Consider the following 9,518-nt stretch of genomic DNA (forward strand, 5'->3'; position numbering starts at 1 on the left):
TCTCTGATATTCGGATATGTTATGTGGAAAAATATAAAAAATATGGTGCCCTTGGTCCCGAAACCATGTAAACTATAAAAAACAAATAAAATCAATAATTATGAAATCAAAATCCATTTTTTTGCACGTCTTATATTTTTTTAAACAGGACTAGTCCATTACCTTTAATTTGATATATTGATTATCGAAATCGGTCCAGTACTTCATAAGATTTTAAGTTTTAGAAAAAGACATTTTCGGAAAAAAATTGTAAAATGTTGATTTTTTTTTGGACCACCCTAAAATGGAAATGGTCATAATGAAAAAAAAATAGTATACGAGTCTAATGTTTTACGATAGAGAACAAAATTATTACTTTCGACGAAAATCTAAGGACCACTATATCGGTTTGGCATGGAATGGCTGCATAATAGACCAATTCCAGTGTGACGTGACAACATATTGACTCACTAAAAACAGGTTTTTTCTCGTTTTCATGTATAAATCCCACGATTTCTAAATAGTAAACGATATCAAGGTAAAATTGAGAAAATTCCCTACAAGAATCTTCAGTTGGAGAATGTTTTACAGTTCAATTCTTGTGCTTGTTGCCAGCACAATATTTTGTGACGTGACAACGCCTGTCTTTTTGCGGTTTTCGACTTTTGAACATTAATGTTGTATTTTCAGTTTCGTTTCAAAATATACAAAAAAACTTTGTTCTATGATTTGTCAGCAAAAGATGAACGGTGATTCCTGTATATCCAGTTTTTCAAAAAACGGAATCGGAATTCATTTTGTGACGTGACAACGCGCTCTGTACGAGAAAACAGTCTCCACGAAGCGTTGTAATGTCACACAATTAATAAGTTGTATAAAATAAGAATTTCACCGTATTGTAGCAAGCTATATACTATTTTTTCTGTTTTTATGGCTCTTACTACTTTTCACTTTCCTCTGATATCTCCCCTTCCCCTTCCAAAGATCTATCATGTAGGGGAATGTGGTCCTAACGCGACCGGTGATCCTGAACCTACCCCTCTATGTATCTCAAGAATGGTACTTCCTACCGTATTTTAGTAGTGTCAAATGAAAGGTGTCGTAAAGCTAACAATTTGAAAACATGGTGATTTTTTCCTGACTCTCTTCATTCTAGCGTTTTAGCGCCATTTTGCGTTTTCATTGCTTCAAAAACAGAGAAGAAATATGTTTAAACTTTATGCAAAATGAGTTCAATGTTCTTTTAGATTGTGAAACATTGCGAAACAAGGCAATTGTAATTTCTCATGGTATGTTCATCAAAATAAACTATATCAATTGAATCTACCTGTTACCTGTAATACACGATATGCCGATATTTTGGAAAATTTGGGGTGGTCCTAAACCGACCTCCAATTTTTACATTGCGATGGTTTAACACGTTCACTCTGGCGCTTGCCATCAATGGCTAGCACAATCCTGGTTCATCGAGTGGCGTTCACTACAGGGGGAACGCGTTTGATTTTACTATCATAAATTTTTTGATAAACTCTTTATATGCATCTGTGTGCATGTGTGCTTACCTGTGCAAGATGTTTATGTTTGCGTGTTGAAAATGATTTTGACTTTGACTTGGACGTTGACTTTGATCGTTAACCGTTGAAGTTTTCGTGTGCATTTGGATGTGTACTTTCTTTATCTAACTCCACTTGCGTCGCTCTAAGGTTAAGTTCTTACCACTCAAATATTATCTCCCTCTCGCTTGAATCCTATCTGCTCACTATCAAACTTTATTCCCTTTTTTTATTATTTTTCGCGTACCCTTAGATATATGCCAACGCTACCATTCACGATCGTATTGTGGAATTTCATGCCATTTCCGGTCTTTTAGATTCATTTTGACCGAACCGGAAGTCACCATACTCGATTTTAAAATGACACCGGAATACGATATTCTACTTCCGCTGGTAAGATACTTGCAATCAATACCAAAATCGTATGGGCTTTCCATATTTTTGTCATTCAATACTATTACCAGCAAACCGGAAATCGAAACAAGAATCAGTTCTATATTGTGGAATTTACGTTCACCTATTGTTGGAAAACATGAAAGAAAGTTCATTTGTATGTTTTGAAACGGATTCAGTTCCGTTTCAAACATTAATGTTCAACAGCCCGAAACAGTAAAAAATCAGGTGTTGTTTCGTCACAAAAGTATTTGACAGACAACAAGCCAACTTATCTATAAAATATTCTCCAACTGATGATTCTTGTAGTAAATTTTCTCAATTTCACTAAAAAAATCGTTGAATTTTGTGTGTTTCATATATAAAAACGCCAAAAAAACGTTTGTATTGAGCCAAACAATTTCAACAACACGCTGGAATGGATCGTATAATTAGCGGACGTGACAACGACTTCTTGAGACAGTTGATACTCCTCTATTTTAGGACCGATCTTAACCAAATTTTGTGGGTTGTTGACTCTCATTATTTTCTCAGAGAAACCCAAGTACAAAATGGTTTGAGCTTAGGTTCAGCTGATTAATTAAAAAAAAGCTCCATTTTTCTGACGTGACAACGCTTCAAAATACCTGTTTTTCAAATGCTTGTTTCTCATAAACTACAAGATGAAACCTAGGATCTACCCACGGCTCTTCAAACAAGTTGAAATTCGGTGTAAGTTGAAACGGAAATCATAACGTTTACTAGGAATGATGGATTGACATGATAAGAAATATATAGTAAACATTATCTTTCAACCCACCTGACTGGCTGACTCAATCGGTCCGAAAACACTGATTTTTTCAAAAATATCGCCAGAATCGAACGTCAGGAAATTAAACAGGTATAATGAAGGGTAGTGGTTTTGAAAACTAAACTGAAAAATCTTTTTCCTTATAGCTCTGAGCATTTAAACTCAGCCCACGCTTTTTTTTCAACCCTGGCGTAAGTTGAAAGCAGTGAAAATCGACTATTTTTTAAACATCGCTTCATATGTCGGACGTTATTTGTCGGTGATTGCTGTATGAATGAATGATGATAAATTAAAAAAATTAAAATCATTCATATTTCGTTCCTCAGTGTGTTCTTCATAATTTATGAATACACAGACCTGATACAAGTAAAATTTGTTCATTTTGCAACAATTTTACTATTTTAGACTCCCACTTCTCTACATAACATTTAACAAATGTTTTTTTTTTGCATAAAAATGTTTAAATTTTGTTGGATTTATTGACGTGGGACTACGTCTAACCGGAATATATGGAGGGTAAAATGAAAACCTAAACACAGAACATGCAGGAAAAAATGAAAGATTTCGAATGCTTATAGCTCGAACATTTCGTACTGGATAGGAGAGATGTTTGCATCACTTGATAGGGAATATTTCTACGCATCTATCGCAACTAACAAAATGTTGTTTTTCATTAGATAAACAATTGAATAACTGTAAAATATTAGGCGTTATCTAAACGCCCTAACTGCATCGTTTTGATTGGCCCGATTTACGGTTTCCCTAACACAGCCATCAAAACCAAGCAGCCTTGGGGAAATCGGCATTGCAAATACATGAAAGTAGGAGGACTTTTGTTCTCATCGAAAAATGTTCCCTAACACAGACTTTAAAACCAAGCAGCGAAATCGGCATTGCAAGCACACGAAAGAGCCTAGAGGCGAGTGAACTGAAAAGTTTAAACCCTCTTAAAGCCAAAAAGAAGAAAAAGAACACATGAAAGTAGGGGGAGCTTTTGTTCCCACCGAAATGTGTTCCCTAATAGAGATTTCTAAACCAAGGTGCCTGGAGAAATCGGTATTTCAAATTCATGCAAGTCGGGGGTATTTTTGTTCCGACTGGAATGTGTTTCCCTAACACAGACTTCAAATCCATGAAGCGTGGGGAAATCGGCATTGCGAATTCATACAAATCGGGGGTATTTTTGTTCCGATTGAAATGTGTTTCCCTAACACAGACTTCAAAACCGTGGTTTCTGGGGAAATCGGCTCTGCAAATAAATGCAAACTGCGAGTACTTTTGTCCTCGCTTGCCTTTGTGCAGAGTGGAATATGTCTGTCCTAACATGATTTTCTAAACTTAGGAACCTGGGAAAATCGTGCAGCCACTAGAAGCGAATGAACTTCCCAGTTTCAAGCAAATTCGAGATTCGAGAAGTATGTACACTTTTGGGATGTAAACTTCAGAGGGAAATGTAAAATAAAATAATCGTTTGATAATTTTTTTTTGTCTTTATTGGAAAGATTTTCAGCCTTAGGCTGGTTCATCAAACGTTTGATAATTCTTTCGTACATATATTTTGTTCTAGTCATCATACCAAACGTAAAAGGTCCGTCATTAAATTTACTTGTAACGAAGAACAATCAATCACAATAAATGAATTGACTTTACACGGCATTTGTTCATTTTTGACGTAGGACTACGTCTTTCATTTCTATACCGGGGTGTAAAATCAAAGTTTCGAAAACGAAAGCGTTACGCCGGAGACCGAGATTTTGAGCGTTAATAGCTCATAAACAACTGAACGAAATGGTATGATAAACACTTCATTCGAAAGATAAAATGTCTACGCGTTCTATACTTGTTACTTTTTGATCCAAAAACTTGTTTCAATAGTCTTAAAATTGCTTTCAAAATAGGCTATTGAAATCACCAATCGGTATATAAGCGAGCGCCGCTCGGATATCCACTCAGTTCTAATTGAACAGCGATTGGAGCATGTTGTCGCTATTGTGGTGAAGCTCTTCGTTTATCATGAAAGCGCGGATGAACGGTGTCACCAAGAGCCTGTTTGTGCACCCTAGGCCAGAAGGGAATCCATCAGGAGGAGAGTGATGCCACAAACGGTTCCCCGGGAAGACATCGCTACACACACATACACGCGCGTAATTCTTTCCGTTTGGATGCCATTCAACATTGAGAAAGTTCCGGAAAGATCTAATCTTTTCTGGAAAATAATCTGCCAGTTCCTCTGGGAATTTAAAAATACATTCATGTGAAAGAGTTTATTTGAATGTTTTCTATCCATGTAACACTGTGACCAAATACATTTGGTTTTGTGATTTTTCAATCAATCGCAATTAACAGGATAGCTTCAGAAGATTATTCTTCCCCATCAGTAGGATATTTCCGTATCCAATATTGTATGCGTCCGCAATCGATTATTGCTCAGTCGCCGAAAGTTCCGAGCTCAGAGAGTTCATTCCCCTCTAGTTTACCTTCCAAATTGCCATCGTAAACCACACCTTCTCTCGTTTCAATCACACACAAAAAGCATACTTAAGCGATATTCTGGTGGTGAGACACATTCATTTTTCGTGAGGACATCGACAAGACAACATCGTTGCCTAACGTGCTGGAGGAGGTGGACGGCGAAGGATCGACGCATACACGCGCAGAATTCTTTCCGTTTGGATGCCATTCAGCATCGAGAAAGTTCTGGAAAGATCTAATCATTGCTGGAAAATAATCTGCCAGTTCCTCTGGGAATTCAAAAATACATTCATGTGAAAGAGTTTATTTGAATGTTTTCTATCCGTGTAACACTGTGACCAAATATTTTTCAATCAAGTACTATTAACAGGTGGTTATCGAGTTAGTATTAACCACTGGTGGGCTTCCAGTATCGAAGAAAATGTGGAAATATCTAATCGTTGCTGGAAAATAATCTGCCAGTTCCCCTTGGAATTGAAAATTACATTCAAGCGAAAGAGTTTATTTTAATGTTTTCTATCCATAAAATATCCATATAATACATTTGGGTTTGTGATTTGTCAATCAAGTACAGTTAGCAGGTTAGCTTCTGAAGATTATTCTTCAGAACAAGGTTTTTCGTATCCTATATTGGATGCATAAAATCTTGTGCCTCCAACGTAACGCTCTCGTTTTCGAAGTCCCCCAAATATTCATTTATTCATTCATTCAGAATGGATTTAGATTCAACTTCGAACAAATGATCTCTAAATCAACGATAGTCCTACTTCACCCTTGCGGTTATACCATAGATATAACCCACTTCCTGTTTTTTCACTCACAGAGCAAATATATTGAACTCAATTGAATTTGGAAACTGTTTCATTCAATCAAGAATTTAATCAATACAAACGAATGATTGCTCAGCTAAGGTAGTTCCACGTGAACCTTGCGGTTATATCATAGATATAACCCACTAATTTTTTTTCTAAACAAATCTCCACAAGCCACCCCCTCCTCCCTTTATGAGTGCGTTACGTAATATTTGAATATATGAATGATCCCATAAACCTCATTAGGGGTCGTTTCGAGTGGCTCTACTCTGACATGGAAGCGTCTAAAATAGTATTCTTGATGTTACTGTTTCGTGTGTTAATTCCTAATATGTAGTGTCCATTTTGTGTGTATTGGACTACTCCCCCACATCTCACGTGTACCAAAACCCTTTTTTCCAAATGTTTATATGTAATTCTTTCAATTTAGTATTTCATAAATCACTTGGAGATAGTTCGAGAAGCAAAACTACACATTAAACTCATGATAGTTCCGCGTTTTAACTTACCCTGCTCTACGGACAAGATGAATCATTGCATATGAAAACTAAACATTTTCAAAATTGATATTTTTCGAAAAATCCCGTGTGAAATCTATTCTTTTATCGAAAGTCATCTGTTATACCTTGTATATGCTGCAAACAGATTTCAATTTAGTGATTTGGTTATTTTTTAAGATTACTTTCAAGTTGAACTTCGAACAAATCGTTTCAACTTGCCCCGGTGTACCTTATATAAAATTGATCATATTTCGAGAGCGGTTAGTCCAAGCATAAAACGTAGAATCGCACGTAGATTCCATTTTTATATTATTTTCTTATGTGTTTACGATTTCACAATATATAGAAATTTAATAAATTTTCAAAAAATCATATCTCCATATTGAAGAATCCGACACCGCATCACTGTGTTTTTCCACAGTAATTAAGAATTTTTTGATTTCGTTTTTGTTTTGTATGGATTTTAGTAAGATTAATTTTTGATAATTTATATCTCAAAAACTGTGAGTCGTACCGAAATAGTTTCTTAGAAAAAGTTATACAGTATTGATGTTTAAACGTGAAAAAAATACTGACAAAACGAATTAGTACTTTTTTTTATTCACTAAAAAACTTTAATTTGCAATATCTAAAATACATATTTTATTTTTTTTTTTAAACTTTCTTCATAAAAGATAGAAGTCATGTAGAAGTAGAAGTCACTCATGTTTTGTCATTTGTCGATTTCATTTGAAATTGCTCTATAGGTAAGCGTTACACTAGAGTCGCTTTTTGCGCGGGGGATACGTGCCGCGTAAACAAAAACCGTGTAAATTCCAAAATCCGCGTAAATTCTACCGGGTAAATTTCAAAATCCGTGTAAAAATCTAACAAACAGTAAATTATTAGTTTAAAAGGCAACCTATATTCTAACAATTAATTAACTGATTTTTTTTTGCATGCTACGGATCATGATATCTTTATCACCTTTTATTTCTCAGCTACTCAGAATCAGTGATACAATACAAATTTATTTCGTGAATGGTTACAACAGTTAGCACATTAAATTTTCACGCGGTTGATACGTGCTGCGTAGAAAAAATGGCGGCACATTCGAAAAAAGATCCCTTTCCTTGACGCAAACATCAAATGGACTAACAACGCTTATCATGATGTAATTGTAGAACATATGGGAATTTCATTTACCATTTCCAGAGTTTTCCGAATTTTTTTCCGATTTTTCTCTCCGCTACATTGATCTACAGGAAGAGACGAATACAACAAAATAAAGACGGCTCAGATCGGACCATCCTTTCCTCGGGTTTTAAGCTTACCAACATTTGGCCTTTCATTCTTATTTATATAAATTTGAATTACCCAGTTTATATGTCATTATTAAACATGTTGAGCCTATTGAGAATTATACCGATTGTTTTTGCCGCGATTTCCATTCAGCCCGCATCCAGAGTATTTGCACAATATCAATTTCAATCCCCGCTCCCAAAGATATTTACTGTATAGAGGAAAATAGTTCGACATTGGACTAGAAAATAGTCACATATTATAAAAGATCCGAAAACAAACCGTATTCCTTTTTATTTCCCTATTTTGTAACTTCTAACGAAAAGCTCAACGTCAATCCCGTTAATTTATCAAAACTTACAATGAACTATAAATTATAATATTATTTATTTCACAAATCGAAATATAGATGTCGCTAGTCTTGCAACTTGCCATAATAAACGTCACTGATATAGATGGCTATCCAGAAACACAACCTTTGAAAAAGCTCGTCCATGATATAATTACTAATGTAGCATCGTATATGACCAACACAGTTACACACATCATTAGCTTTATTCCACGCTGTAAAATATTATTTAAAGCTCGTCAGATGCCGCTTTTGCATATCCGCTGGATGATTGAGCAAATATTTTGTTCGAGGTCTCCATAATCGATTAAATATTTCATGCATTTACTCAGAAAAAAATGTTAGCCAAATTCTGTTTTGCCTGCCAAGATTGGATCGATAAAATGTCATCGAATGACCTCAAATAGTGCCACCTTGCAATCGATTTATCAACCTTTCGAATGTATTTAACACTCTTATACTCGCGCATTGGTCTGTCAGACCGAGAAATCAATAATTCGTTAATTTCTCAGAAAAAATCAACACTACGACTTTGCGATTCTCTCTAGCTTCGTTATTCGTCGTTCGTCATCGTTTAGCGTATCGCATGTGTCGGTACAGAGGGGACGTGTACCACTTTTTTAACACTTTCGGTCTGACACACCGACGCGAGTATAGGAGTAACTTATTTGGACAAGTGCCTATTTTCATATTCTAGAATATTGTTGAATGAAATGTATAAATTAATGTTAGTGGCGTGGAATATTTATTGAATATAATGCATAAGATCATTACGGACTATTCTTATTTGATTTCAGTCCCTTTTGTAACTGGACTGAACGGATCCATATATTAACTATTCGCCGATATATTCGTCGTTAGATTCATACGTTTAAAAGCAAAATATAAATGTTTGACTTTCGTACAGTTATTCGCTAAATATAATGGTCATACATATTCACACTTGTGAAAGAATTTCACTTGTGGAAGAATTGTAAACAGTAAACTATAAACTAATCTGTGGCTTATGGTAGTTTTTAACAATTACAGTTCCGGGGATATTTTTTTATAATGGACAATATCGACAAGAAAACAAGAAAAAGAAAAGGAAGTTCCTAGTAATCATTGTTATTATCTTTTTATGCCCCATCTAAAAAAAGGCATTTATTCTTAGTTTACCAAGAATACAGACACAAATAATATGCATACTTCATATTCCAGAACCTTTATCATCCGGTAATTATCTAGAAGGTCGCTGAAACAACACGCATCAAATGTAAAAAGACGGGTGGGTAATGTCGGGGACATAACCGGAGTGACGTAGGACTATACAAAGGGGACAGCTTTTGCTAAATATATATTTCAAATATATTGTTTTATTTTCTTCTGCTACGTGAATACCTACCTATC

The sequence above is a fragment of the Toxorhynchites rutilus genome, chromosome 3, assembly GCF_029784135.1.
Source record: "Toxorhynchites rutilus septentrionalis strain SRP chromosome 3, ASM2978413v1, whole genome shotgun sequence".
Classification (NCBI taxonomy): domain Eukaryota; kingdom Metazoa; phylum Arthropoda; class Insecta; order Diptera; family Culicidae; genus Toxorhynchites; species Toxorhynchites rutilus.